We start from the raw sequence: 14,458 nt of genomic DNA, 5'->3' as shown, positions 1-14,458 counted from the left end.
TAATTTAAAATAAAGTGCACATGTAATAAATCTTTAAAAGTTTTAAAACTCTAAAATTACTAAATAAATAACTCAGGCTTTAATAATGCCCAAACATAACAACTTATATGAAATGCCCCAAACTTTAATTTAAAATAAAATGCACATGTAATGACGAAGGCACGGAACCCGTGCTAGGGTCCGTGTACGGGTCCGTGCAGACTCGGTACGCGTGAACCAACGAAAATTTCATATACTCGAGGCTTATTTCTCCTAACTCGATCATTCCGACCAAGAGTCGACACCCCGAGACCCTTCCTAGGATACTATAACCTTTAATCCAAACCCGTACAACCACCCCAAAACAACGACATCCACCCGACGACACAATACAACTCAAAACACGGAAATTAACCCCAAATCGTTTCCTACGGCTTCTAATGAATTCAAGTGCCTATCGACACTACCCGACAATCCAAATACCAACCCAACATCATACTAAGCATACCTATATGCAGCAACAATCACCCGTTGATCCCCAATGAAGCCTGCAACAATAAAACATCAAGAACGCATCAATACATAATTTTCTGAAAAAATGCAGTTTGATCTGTCCCACAAAAAACACCATAACTCACTCAATATTTATCCAAATAATTCAAATTTACTGTCAAATCAAAGGTATCAAAAAGTTCTACGTTTTATATGTTGAAAGTTGTCACAAAATAACGACCGAAAAATCGTAGTTTTAAATATGACAGCAAAAATCGAGATTTGTGACCCAAAAACCGTTTCAAAATTGACCCAAACGCCATTGCTCCAACTTTTACCCATCACACATGTACTTTTACTCATAAATAACAATACAACGCATAATATGAAGAGATCGATGCAGAAGTAACAGAATATACATTCCTTTGATGATTAAAAATACCGATACAACGACACCGAAGCGGAAAAAGATGCGAGGTTGATCCGGGACGCTTGTGGTTCGGTTTTTCTTGAAATAAAATCACAAAAACTTGCTGGAAATTTGAAAGAAAGGGGCGGCTACTGCTATACTCAAGAACCCTAGGTTTTCTCTCTCAAAAATATTAAAAATCTGAAAATAGAGTGGGAAGAAATTGTGTGTGTTTGTACGTGAGTGTGTGTGTGTGTGTAGATAGATGTGTGCGTGAGTTTTGGGTAGTGGGGAGGGGATTAGGGATATTAATTAGGAAAATAAATAGCTTAATTTGTAATTAAAAACTAATAAAAATGCTAATCCACCTCTAACTTTAGCAAAATCCTTTAATTTAAAATAAAGTGCACATGTAATAAATCTTTAAAAGTTTTAAAACTCTAAAATTACTAAATAAATAACTCAGGCTTTAATAATGCCCAAACATAACAACTTATATGAAATGCCCCAAACTTTAATTTAAAATAAAATGCACATGTAATGACGAAGGCACGGAACCCGTGCTAGGGTCCGTGTACGGGTCCGTGCAGACTCGGTACGCGTGAACCAACGAAAATTTCATATACTCGAGGCTTATTTCTCCTAACTCGATCATTCCGACCAAGAGTCGACACCCCGAGACCCTTCCTAGGATACTATAACCTTTAATCCAAACCCGTACAACCACCCCAAAACAACGACATCCACCCGACGACACAATACAACTCAAAACACGGAAATTAACCCCAAATCGTTTCCTACGGCTTCTAATGAATTCAAGTGCCTATCGACACTACCCGGAAATTTAAATACCAACCCAACATCATACTAAGTATACCAATACGCAACAATGATCACCCGTTGATCCCCAATGAAGCCTGCAACAATAAAACTTGAAGAACGCATTAATACATAATTTTCTGAAAAAATGCAGTTTGATCAGTCCCACAAAAAACACCATAACTCACTCAATGTTTATCCAAATAATTCAAATTTACCATCAAATCAAAGGTATCGAAAAGTTCTACGTTTTATATGTTGAAAGTTGTCACAAAATCACGACCGAAAAATCGTAGTTTTAAATATGACAGCAAAAATCGAGATTTGTGACCCAAAAACCGTTTCAAAATTGACCCAAACGCTATTGCTCAAACTTTTACCCATCACACTTGTACTTTTACTCATAAATAACAATACAACCCATAATATGAAGCGATCGATGCAGAAGTAACAGAATATATGTTCCTTTGGTGATTAAAAATACCGATACAACGACACCGAAGCGGGAAAAGATGCGAGGTTAATCCGGGACGCTTGTGGCTCGGTTTTCTTGAAATAAAATCACAAAAACTTGCTGGAAATTTGAAAGAAAGGGGCGGCTACTGCTATACTCAAGAACCCTAGGTTTTCTCTCTCAAAAATATTAAAAATCTGAAAAATAGAGTGGGAAGGAATTGTGTGTGTTTGTACGTGAGTGTGTGTGTGTAGATAGATGTGTGCGTGAGTTTTGGGTAGTGGGGAGGGGATTAGGGATATTAATTAGGAAAATAAATTGCTTAATTTGTAATTAACAACTAATAAAAATGCTAATTCACCTTTAACTTTAGCAAAATCCTTTAATTTAAAATAAAGTGCACATGTAATAAATCTTTAAAAGTTTTAAAACTCTAAAATTACTAAATAAATAACTCAGGCTTTAATAATGCTGAAACTTAACAACTTATATGAAATGCCCCAAACTTAATTTAAAATAAATTACCACGTTTTTAAAATTACCAAAAATCGTCCCCAGTCTCATCTCCTCAATCCCGCATCGAATATTCGCCTAAAACAAGAAACTCAAGAAAACATTTTAACGTGCATCACATAAACATACATAATTTAAAATAATGCAATTTAATAAATCATGCATCACAAAAATCATTTTAAATTTAAATAAAGGATTAAACAATTAAAAAATGCATGGGTTTTACGTGTACTGATTTTGGACTCTACAGTTCCTCCCCCACTTATATAAATTTCGTCCTCGAAATTAAATCTTACCGAACAACTCCGGGTAGCGAATCCTCATGTCCGCCTCTGACTCCCAAGTGGCTTCGTCCACTGATTGATTCAGCCACCGGACTTTGACCAACTTGGTCACTTTGTTCCGAAGTCTACGCTCATGTCTATCAAAGATATGGACAGGTCTTTTCTCATAGGACAGATCTGGAGTCAACTGCGAAGGATTAGCTAGGTACTTCCTCAGCTTTGAGACATGGAACACATTGTGTACCCCAGCCAGATTCGGCGGAAGGGCAACACGATAGGCTAGTTTTCCAATTTGTCCAGAATCTCGAAAGGTCCATTGAACCTCGTGCTCAGCTTGCCTCTTTTCCCAAATCTCATAACACCCTTCATAGCTGCTATCTTTACAAAAACATGTTCACCTATGGCAAACTCGAGATCTCTTCTCATTTTATCAGCATAGCTCTTTTGGCGACTTTGGGCGGTCTTCATTCTGTCTCGAATCTTGACCGCCACGTCTGCAGTCTGCTGAACTATCTCTGGGCCAAGTTCTGCTCTTTCTCCGACTTCATCCCAATGAATCAGCGATCTGCACTTTTTCACATACAACGCCTCATAGGGAGCCATACCTATAGAAGTTTGAAAACTGTTGTTGTAGGTAAACTCTACTAGTGGTAGCTTCGATTCCCAAGTCCCCTGGAAATCGATCATACAGGCTCGCAACAGATCCTATAAAATTTGAATCACTCGCTTAGACTAGCCATCTGTCTGCGGGTGAAAAGCTGTACTGAATAGAAACTTCGTCCTCATGGCTGCATGCAAAATCTTCCAAAAGGACGATGTAAACCTCGGGTCCATGTCGGACACAATGAAAACTGGGATTCCGTGCAATCGAACGATCTCCATGATATAAAGCTCCGCATACTGCGTCATGGAGAAAGTCTTCTTCACTGACAGGAAATGTGCTGACTTGGTGAGTCGGTCCACTATAACTTAAATGGCATTGAATCCTCTGACTGACCTCGGCAAACCAACCACAAAGTCCATTGTAATATTCTCCCATTTCCACTCTGGGATGGGGAGGGGCTTAAGCTTTCATGCTGGCCTCTGATGTTCCGCTTTCACTTGTTGACAAGTGAGACATTCTGACATGTAACGGCGGACGTCTCTCTTCATACCTGGCCACCAATACAGAATTTGCAAATCCTTGTACATTTTGGTCCCTCCTAGGTGGATGGAATACGGAGATGTATGTGCCTCTGACAAAATATCTTCTCTGATCAAGTAAGCACTAGGCACCCACATTCTACCTCTGTACCTCACAATACCATCCGACACCATGTAGAGTACACTGCCCTTGGCTTCATCTTTCAGTCTCCATTTCTGCAACTGCTTATCAGAAGGCTGTCCTGTACGGATACTGTCTAGTAAGGAAGACTGGACTGTCAGATTAGACAGCCTCGGAGCTCTGTCCTTGCGATAAACTTCTAACCCAAACCTCTGAATCTCAGACTGAAAGGGTCTCTGCACTGACAACTGTGCTACAACTGCGAACTTTCTGCTCAAGGCGTCTGCGACAACATTAGCCTTTCCCGGATGGTAGCTAATTTCACAGTCGTAGTCTTTCACCAATTCTAACCACCGTCTCCGTCTCAAGTTCAGCTATTTTTGCGTGAAGAAATACTTGAGACTTTTGTGATCAGTAAATATCTGACATTTCTCGCCGTACAAGTAGTGTCTCCAAATCTTCAATGCAAAGACAACGGCGGCTAATTATAAATCATGAGTTGGATAATTCTTCTCATCCACTTTCAACTGTCTGTAAGCATAAGCTATAACCCGACCATGCTGCATCAACACTGCGCCTAACCCGAGCTTAGATGTATCGGTGTATAACACAAAATCTTCTTGCCCTGATGGCATGGCTAGCACTGGCGCTGAAATGAGGGCTTGCTTCAAGGCATCGAAGCTCCTCTGCCACTTGCCACTCCACACGAACTTAGCATTCTTCTTGGTCAGTGAAGTGAGTGGCACTACTATCGATGAAAATCCTTGAATAAACTTACGGTAGTAACCTGCTAAACCCAGAAAATTGCGGATCTTTGAGGCATTCTTCGGCTCAACCCACTCCTTAACGGCTGACACATTCGCTGGATCCACCTCGATACCGCTGCTTGACAATATGTGCCCCAAAAAGGCTACCTTCTCTAACCAGAATTCACACTTACTGAACTTCGCAAATAACTTGCGACTCTGCAAGATCTGCAAAACTGTCCTCAAATGCTGGCTGTGCTCCTCTTTGCTACTCGGTTCATCAAGTCCATGAAAATTTTTGGAGCGTTCGTCAATCCAAACGGCATCACTAAGAACTCGTAATGCCCATACCTGGTCCTGAAGGCTGTCTTGTGAACATCTGCGTCTTTCACCTTCAGCTGGTGATACCCTGATCGAAGCTCTATCTTAGAGAACACTGTGGCTCCCTGCAACTGATCAAATAAATCTTCGATTCTAGGAAGTGGGTATTTTTTCTTGATCGTTACCTTGTTCAATTCTTGGTAATCGATACACAGCCTCATGCTCCCATCCTTCTTTTTCACAAAGAGCACTGGTGCGCCCCACGGTGAGAAACTAGGGCGGATGAATTCCTTGTCGAGAAGCTCCTGAATCTGCTGCTTGAGTTCTAACATCTCAGCTGGAGCTAATCGGTACAGTGCCATAGAGATTGGCACTATGGCTGGCATGAGATTAATCGCAAACTCCACCTCTCTCTCTGGTGGAAGAACTGTGACGTCATCAGGAAATATGTCTGGGAAGTCTCTGAATACTGGCACATCTATTATTGATGGAGTGGGTATGTCAGGTGTTGAAATGATGCTGGCCAAGAAAGCCTGACACCCCTTGGAAATAAGTTTCCGCGCCTGAATGCAAGAGATCATGCGAGGGAAACTCCTCCATCTTGCTAGTTCAAATAGAAACTGCTCCATGCCCAACGGTCTAACCAATACTGATCTCTTCTGAAAATCAATCAGGACTCGGTTCTTCGTTAGCCAGTCCATACCAAAGATAATGTCTAATTCTGGCATCGGCAACACAATTGAATCTGCATACACCAGGTGGCCTTGCAGTTCGAGATCAATGTTTCTGACCACGCTAGTAGCTGACAACTCTTCCCCTGATTGGACTGTCATGGAATAATTTGCATCAAGGCCGATGGTCTTGATATCCAAGTGGTTAGCAAAAGTCTTCGAGATGAATGAATGAGTGGCTCCTGAATCTATCAAGGCCTGAGTAGCTATTCTCTTGATAAAAATATTTCCTGAAGGACGTTAGCACCACACAACTTATATCACAAAGTTCTAATAGTAGTCTTAAGCAGCAAAAGACATTAAAAATTCCATCTAAGATCCTAATAATCCCAATTCAAATAAACATGCAAGGCGAAAATTTAATACTGTACGGAATTAAATAAGTTACCCGTCAACATTGTAGTGTCTGGGTTCGCCTCCTGTGCATGCATGGCGAACACTTTTCCCTGAGTTGGATGCCTCCACTGTGGGCGCTCTTTCAACATGTGGTCACTGGCTCCACATTTGAAACACTTGTCTGACCCATACAAACACTGCCCCGGATTCTGGCGTTTGCATTTCGGGCACACCGAATACTCTCCCGGCCTCTGAGGAGCTTTCTGCTGTGGAACAGGGCCCTTGCCTTTCGGTGGTCTCTGGTAGGATTTCTTCCCTGGTTGCCCCTGGAACGGCCTCTTAAACTGAGGTCGCTTCTGCTGCTGCTGCTGTGTAGCCTGATAGGGCCTCTTGCCCTTCCTGTCAGCCTCAATATCCCTCTGATCCTGCTCCGCCGCCAAGGCTCTAGATACGGTAACGGCATAGGTCGTAGGACCAGCAACTCGAACGTCACGGCGCAAGATCGGCCGCAAACCATCCATGAAATGCCTCTGCTTCCCCTGGGCATCATTAGCTATCAGGGGCACAAAGTGACACCACCTCTCAAACTTTCTCACAAACTCCGCAACGCTGCTATCCCCCTGACGCAACGTCATAAACTCCCTGGTCAGACGAGAGCATACTTCTTCAGTGAAGTACTTGGAGTAGAATACCTCCTTGAATTCATTCCAAGGCAACACCTGCAAGTTGACTGACACTGACGCACTCTCCCATCACAGTCTGGCGTCCCCTGTCAGAAGGAACGTGGCACACCTGACCCTATCTGCATCGGTCAGTTCCATAAAATCAAAGATTACCTCGATGGACTTAATCAATCTTTCAGCTATCATCGGGTCAGTGGTACCCGAAAACTCCTTCGGATTCATCCTCCTAAATCTTTCATACATAGCCTCAGGTCGGGGCCTCGCCCCTGCATCTACTGCGGCTTGGTTCCCCTCAAACTGTGCGAAGAACTGAGTCATCCCAGCAAGCATCTGAGCTTTCATGTCCGGCGGTGGAGGAGGATGAGCGTCTCTCCTCTCCTCACGAGCCTCTCTATCCTCATCCCTGGCTTCACGGTCAATCAAACGTCTAGGAGGCATAATGTTCCAGAATTTACCAAAAACGTAATCCCCACATGCATGAACACGATATCAACATCATAAGATGCACGTACTTGAATTTTAATATACGCATGCTGAAATTATGACCCAATGCTCACTACATAACATAATTAAAAACTTTAAAACTTACAGACTTGAGGTGTGACTTCGTGAGCTTCTTGCAACTGGCAGTAGGCATAACCCTTTACAAGAACACCGCTCTGATACCAATTGTAACGTACTGAACTTTTACCATTCAAAATTTGCGGAAAAATTAAAAATTTTCTTAAATAATTTTATAAAATAAACTGTACGTCTCAAAAGTTGTTGCAACGAAAGATTTGAAAATAAAGTTTGACAAAAGTATTTGAACATTTTCATAAAAGATTAAACTTGGGCGGTCCTCGGGTTTAGTCTCCTGCTCAGTCCAAGCCTGCTCCTTGGCCCCACCCCTTGTCTCCTCGAAAACATCCTCACCTGCATCGATCATGTCTTGTGAGTCTAAAGATTCAACACGTATAAACTGGAAGTAACGAGTAAAACATAATAAAACCACATGCAACTTCAAAATAGAACGTATATACGGAAACTTGAACTTGCAAATAAACTTGAACATACGTACATAACAAAGATGTGCCATTGTCATAAAACTTTTCTTAAACATGCTTGCATACTTGAGCATACTCGAACATACATAACTTCATCATTTTGAGTACAGGAATTTTCAAAGCAAGTGACCCATAACATAATCGCCCGATCAGACTAAACCATAGTACTGGGATGACAGGGAAAAATCCACTGCCACATACATTAGATTCCCGTTAATGCTTTAACGGTCGGATTGGTCCCCGTTCATGATTTAACGCTTTCCAATCCAGATCTAAACTCGCTCATGCTTTCACGGGGTGGGTTGGTAACCGTTCATGATTTAACTCTTTCCAACCCCATACATACATTGGTCACAAGACATTTAGCATACCTCAAAAACTTGAAAATATTTTTTTGCACGTCAACATACTTACTTGGCGTTGAGGGATTCGTTGGATTTCAATTGGGGCCGCTGCTGAAAATACTAACATGAATTTTTAATGCTTAACTTGCATAGCTTAGACGTAGGTATACGTGCTCACCACCGAATTCAATAAATAACTTAAGACATTCTAAAACACTCGGAACTTGACCTCATTTAAATCAACGTACTAACCAAAGACATGAAACTCCAAGACACCATAAAATTTCCCAAAAATAGGAAGTACACAGACCCCGTGCCTGGGTCCGTGTATGGGTCCATGTAGGTGCGCAAAAGAATTACTCGGGAAGGAGAAGGGACACGGACCTCGTGACCAGGTCCTGCTCCGGGTCCGTGTAGGTGCGGTGAAATTTGTCGTGAAGAAAAGGGAAGGCACGGACCCCGTGCCCTGGTCCGTGTGGGGGTCTGTATTGGCTCGCAAAAATGACACCAAGAGGAAGACGAAGGCACGGACCCCGTGCCAGGGTCCGTCTAATGGTCCGTGCAGACTCGGTACGCGTGAACCAACGAAAATTTCATGTACTCAAGGCTTATTTCTCCTAACTCGATCATCCCGACCAAGAGTCGACACCCTGAGACCCTTCCTAGGATACTATAACCTTGAATCCAAACCCGTACAACCACCCCAAAACAACGACATCCACCCTACGACACAATACAACTCAAAACATGGAAATTAACCCCAAATCGTTTCCTACGGCTTCTAATGAATTCAAGTGTCTATCGACACTACCCGGCAATCCAAATACCAACCCAACATCATACTAAGCATACCTATATGCAGCATTGATCACCCGTCGATCCACAACGAAGCCTGCAACAATAAAACTTCAAGAACGCATCAATACATAATTTTCTGAAAAAATGCAGTTTGAGCAGTCCCACGAAAAACACTATAACACACTCCATTTTTATCCAAATAATTCGAATTTATTGTCAAATCGAAGGTATCAAAAAGTTCAACGTTTTATATGTTGAAAGTTTTTTCAAAATCACGACCAAAAAATCGCGGTTTTAAATATGATAGCAAAAATCGAGATTTGTGATCCAAAAACCGTTTCAAAATTGATCCAAACGCCATTGCTCAAACTTTTACCTATCACACATGTAATTTTACTCATAAATAACAACACAACGCATAATATTACGAGATCGATACAGAAATAACAGAATATATGTGCCTTTGCTGATTAAAAATACCGATACGACGACACCGACGCAGGAAAAGATGTGAGGTTGATCCGGGACGCTTGTGGCTCGGTTTTTCTTGAAATAAAATAACCAAAACTTGCTGGAAATTTGAAAGAAAGGGGCGGCTACTGCTATACTCAAGAACCCTAGGTTTTCTCTCTCAAAAATATTAAAAATCTGAAAATATAGTGGGAAGGAATTGTGTGTGTTTGTACTTGAGTGTGTGTGTGTGTAGATAGATGTGTGCGTGAGTTTTGGGTAGTGGGGAGGGGATTAGGGATATTAATTAGGAAAATAAATTGCTTAATTTGTAATTAACAACTAATAAAAATGCTAATCCACCTCTAACTTTAGCAAAATCCTTTAATTTAAAATAAAGTGCACATGTAATAAATCTTTAAAAGTTTTAAAACTCTAAAATTCCTAAATAAATAACTCAGGCTTTAATAATGATGAAACTTAACAACTTATATGAAATGCCTCAAACTTAATTAAAAATAAATTACCACGTTTTTAAAATTACCAAAAATCGTCCCTGGTCTCATCTCCTCGATCCCGCATCGAATATTCGCCTAAAACAAGAAACTCAAGAAAACATTTTAACGTGCATCACATAAACATACATAATTTAAAATAATGCAATTTAATAAATCATGCATCACAAAAATTATTTTAAATTTAAATAAAGGATTTAACAATTAAATAAATGCATGGGTATTACGTGTACTGATTTTGGGCTTTAAATGAGTCCAGCTACTGGAAAACTGTTCTGTCATTGTAAGAAGTTGGACTGATTGGATCATAATTCGACTTCAGATGAGCTGTTGATTCAGCCAGCTTCTTCACGCGCATCAAATCAAAGAAATAAGGTCTCTTCTCTAGTGCCTGAGCAATAGTGACAGCTTTTACTGTCTTCAGGACCATTGTTTCTAGAGTGATGATTTCATTCAAGACTGATTTTTTCTTCAATTTTCTGGCAAACACTTCAGTCTGGAATCTGATACAATCATCAAAATGTTCCAACTGCAATTCAGCAAACTCATTTATTTCGTTCCAAATGAGACCAATATGTGTCTGAATCGTGTTGGTTGGCATGGGCTCTTCAATCATCTTTCCCTTGCTTTTGGATCAGTTAGGGCATGAGAGATACTCAGCCCAGAGGTACTCGCATTCACCTTGCACGTATCACCAAGCCTTTAGGTCGAGCAAATAGCAATAAAGTTGGCATAGTAAAAGAGATAAGTGGTGCTCGGACTCCAACAATTTAAGCTTTTCACAAGATTAGGTGACTTTCTTCATTGGAGGATCAGTTGGTTTCTCCTGCTAAGTCTCTTTTAGGGGATTGCACAACTAGAACTGACCGAATAGGTATAGCAGTTAGGGGTGGTTGAGCCATAGTTGGCATAAGCTTTTCAGCTAGAATTACTTCAACAACAACTGATTTTGTCTTCTTAGACATTGGCTTTTTCATAATTTTCGGATATGGTGTTTTCTCTGTTTAATATCGATAACAATCAATTTCTTTTTGATTGTAAGGTTCTTCGCCAAATCCTTAGTTCTGGCCTTTTTTGGGATTTGGGAGCTGCCATAATCGCAATATCCTTTTTGATGTTGATGAACTTTTCTAATAAAATTTCTACCTTTTTCTGCCGAACATTTTGGCGTTGAAAACCTTGAATTTGGATGACTTCTCTGTTAATTTATCCACCAAACCAGAATTTTTCAGCAAATAGCTTAGCGGCAGATGTTAGAGTAGGTGCCCGTCGAGCCAAGTGTTGGCCGAGGGTTCATGTTGAAACTCTTTGTATAAACAATCTTTATTTTAATAATATTTGAAATTATTGTTTTTGCACATCTTTATCTGTAAACCCATGCTAGTTGCATAAATAAAGTCCTTGAATATACAAATAGTAGAAAGAATATGAGATGCTCATATGATAAGTATCATGAAACTCATATTTGCAATACTCTGTATTCTAAACAGTTCCTCATCGATTCAGCCGCCGCTAAGAAGGATATAGGCTGCTAGAGTTCGAGACTAGTATCTGCGATGTGAGTACCATGTTTTATTGGTAGGGGACATTGTGATGTCCGAACATGCAGATAGGTGCTCCTTGTAGAGTTCACTGAACAACCCTACATAAAGGACTTTCCAATTGGTTTTCACTTATCGAGTGGAAACGTCCTAGTTTATGGTTGTACTCCATTAGTCCTTATGACCCGGGACAACATTGAAACGCTATATGCTAGCATTGCACTTTGACTTGTTTATCGACTCATATGGGGTAATCAGGTGGCAAGGTTAGGTGTTTTGTCGAAACATATAGAAGTCGATGCATTGTAGTCGGAGATTCATTTGTATGTAGTTTGAAATCTCTTATAAGAATATGGTGGTAATTAAGAAAGGGGTTCCTTAGAATACACCATCGATGCAACTACGACATGACACATAGTATCGATTCTTTGACAGCTCTCGATATATCAATAGTTGTTGAATCGGTCGGGATATATGAGATGAAGGGACCGTACTAGCATTGCACTTTGACTTGTTTACCGACTCATATGGGGTAATCAGGTGGCAGGGTTAGGTGTTTTGTCGAAACATATAGAAGTCGATGCATTGTAGTCGGGGATTCATTTGTATGTAGTTTGAAATCTCTTATAAGAATATGGTGGTAATTAAGAAAGGGGTTCCTTAGATTACACCATCGATGCAACTACGACATGACACATAGTATCGATTCTTTGACAGCTCTCGATATATCAATAGTTGTTGAATCGGTCGGGATATATGAGATGAAGGGACTGTACTCTACGCTAACAATAATTGAATGGTTCTTGCAGGCACTATCATTTGATACCTAGGGAATCATGTAAGCGATGCTGCTACGCGTTTAACATGATTGGTTGGGTACTATCAGACTTGAGTTCTGACGTTCTTATTATCAAGGAGTTGATAATTAAGAATGGAGCAATTGAGGTATGCTCATGTAAGGACACGTTTAGTCCCGAATCACATTAAGATGTGAACCCACAGCTAGTTGTATGAATGAACCATTGAGGGCCACACAAGTGCTAACTTTCTAGATCACGTTGAGAAGTAAAATAGTTCAATATATTGAACGCTTATAAAGAAGTTTATAAGCGCAAAGAAACTTAGAAGTATGACTTCTATAAGGGGAATGTGACTTTTAATTTGAGCAAGTGTTCCTAAATTAAAAGATGGCTCAAACAAATAATGTATTTAAAAATTGTGATTTTCATAAAAATTATTATGGACTAAATTAAATTAATTTAAGTGTTGAATTAATTCTACACTTGTGGACCTAGTAGAGTCCAAATAATTAGATTAATTCAAGTGTTAAATTAATTAAACAACATTGGGCCTTGTAGATCCCAATTAGAAATAATTATTAAACTAGTGAGCTTAAGTAAAATCAAGCAAAGTTATAATAGTCTCAAATGTGTTTGAGACATTTAAATAAAAGTCTATGGGCCTAGTAATTGTTACAAGCCCAAATAAAAAGCATGCAAGGGAGGTGAAGGGTTGGAGGCAACTTTTTCATTAAACAACGCATGACATGCTCATGCACTTTATCACTTTTTCAAGAACCAAGAAAAATCCCTCCCCTTCTCTCCTCAAGATTTTAGGCCAAAATTTTGGAGCTTAATTCCCTTAAATTTTGCTTCTTCAATTTGTTGATGAAAGCTTAGTCTTCTCAAAGAAAAATGCCTTACATTTTCTAGTGCAAGTGTAAGGTGGATCTTTCTTGTTGGTGGCGGGCTTAATTTTGAGCAAGGAGTGCTCATTGGAAGCTTGAAGATTTGTCTTGCCATTAAAGAGCTAAGTTGTTTACAACTTAGTTGGGGCCATCATCAATCTTTTAAGATTGATATGTAATTTTTCTAAAACACTCTATGAATGTCATTATGTTATTATTGTATTTTCTACATAATATAGTTTAGGGTGCTCGATTTTCTTGTATGAAAAATATTTTGAAACTTCCGTTTCTCAAGCGGGCACCTTAATCGATCCCCTTTCAAGTGGTATCAAAGCTGTGGTTACTATTTTGTCTAGCATATACATGCTTTATATTGAGCTGCAGAGGCGTTTTGAGGATGCAAAGAGTGCTGCTAACATTCATTTGAATCTCAAGGAACTCTTTGGTGAGCAAACACGGCCTCTTAGGCATGCTACCGTCAAGGAGCTTATCACTTTACGCATGCGAGATGGGGCCTCGGTCCATGATCATGGCCTAAAGTTGATTGGGCTCGTGGATAAGCTCGTTGGCATGGATCTTACATTGCCTTCGGAGTTGATTACTGATGTGTTGCTCTTGTAGCTGCCTAGCTCATTTGATCCTTTTGTTGTGAATTTTAACATGAACAAGCTGGAGCCTTGTAATGCCCGAGATTTTTATTCTTTAATCTGAGATTATTGATTATGAATTAATTTGATTATAGAAGGACCACTCCGAGGCACGATTTTAGATAGCGTGTGATATTGTTATGTGCGAGGACAGAACACCTCGCGCATATGCGCGACATGAAGCGCGCATATGCGCGAGCAGGGTAGAGAAACTCGCGCATATGCGCGAGACAGGGTAGTACCTCTAATAATTTGACGGATGTCACAGCAACTCCTATGGAAACACTGCTGAAGAGATTTCAGTCATTCAAACCGCCGACTTTGAAGGGCACAGAGAATTCTATTGAGTGTGAAAGTTGGCTAGATGATATTGAGATGCTGTATGATTCGCTTGATTAT

This window comes from Primulina tabacum, chromosome 12 (genome assembly GCF_025594145.1).
Source record: "Primulina tabacum isolate GXHZ01 chromosome 12, ASM2559414v2, whole genome shotgun sequence".
Taxonomy (NCBI): Eukaryota; Viridiplantae; Streptophyta; class Magnoliopsida; order Lamiales; family Gesneriaceae; genus Primulina; species Primulina tabacum.
This window is presented reverse-complemented; position numbering follows the sequence as displayed.